Below are 615 nucleotides of genomic sequence, written 5' to 3'. Positions count from 1 at the left end.
GCCATGGTGCTTGCTTCATCATAATTAGGCATGCAGTCATTAGCCACAGCTCTGATTATGGGTCACTGAGGTCAGTTTCAATAATTCCTCAAAAACCTAACCATGCAGTCCCCCCTAACTGTGTAGTTATCTTGCTTTACTGCTGTTTGTGTGATTAGCTGGGAGGAGCTCACGGCAGCATCCTCCCAATAAAAGTGTAGATGGACCGTTCCTTAACTCTTTCTTGCTTCACATACAGATGGCTTGAGGAGGTACAGGGGAGATGCAGGTCTAATAAACAGAATAGAATATCTGCGCCAGGTTTGTTTCTCTGCATTGGTGTCCCATCACAGGCCCACCAGTGTATGTGTGATCTTTGACTCCTGCCAGTTCACAAGCAGGCGGCCAGGAAACGGTTTCAGCCTATCAACCACTGAGGAGATAAAGCCTTTGTATAAGGAATGAGGAAGCAATGAACACATTCAGCCTATCACAGGAGTAGCCCTGAGTGTTCCGAATTATAATTTCTTCATGTCACTGTACGTTATTGAGCCCAAGTAGCTCGCCGTGATCGTATAGTGGTTAGTACTCTGCGTTGTGGCCGCAGCAACCTCGGTTCGAATCCGAGTCACGGCA

The 615-nt window shown here is 47.2% G+C and overlaps 1 non-coding gene across 1 annotated transcript; it reads left to right on the top strand.

Moving 5' to 3' along the window:
• The first annotated feature begins 543 nt into the window (after positions 1 to 543).
• Positions 544 to 615, top strand: TRNAH-GUG (transfer RNA histidin (anticodon GUG)). The gene has a single exon. It is a non-coding gene; the product is annotated as a tRNA-His (tRNA).

The sequence above is a fragment of the Lissotriton vulgaris genome, chromosome 1_1 (genome assembly GCF_964263255.1).
Source record: "Lissotriton vulgaris chromosome 1_1, aLisVul1.2, whole genome shotgun sequence".
In the NCBI taxonomy this organism is placed as follows: Eukaryota; Metazoa; Chordata; class Amphibia; order Caudata; family Salamandridae; genus Lissotriton; species Lissotriton vulgaris.
Note: the sequence above shows the minus strand (reverse complement) of the source record. Positions and strands in the feature narration are given on the sequence as shown.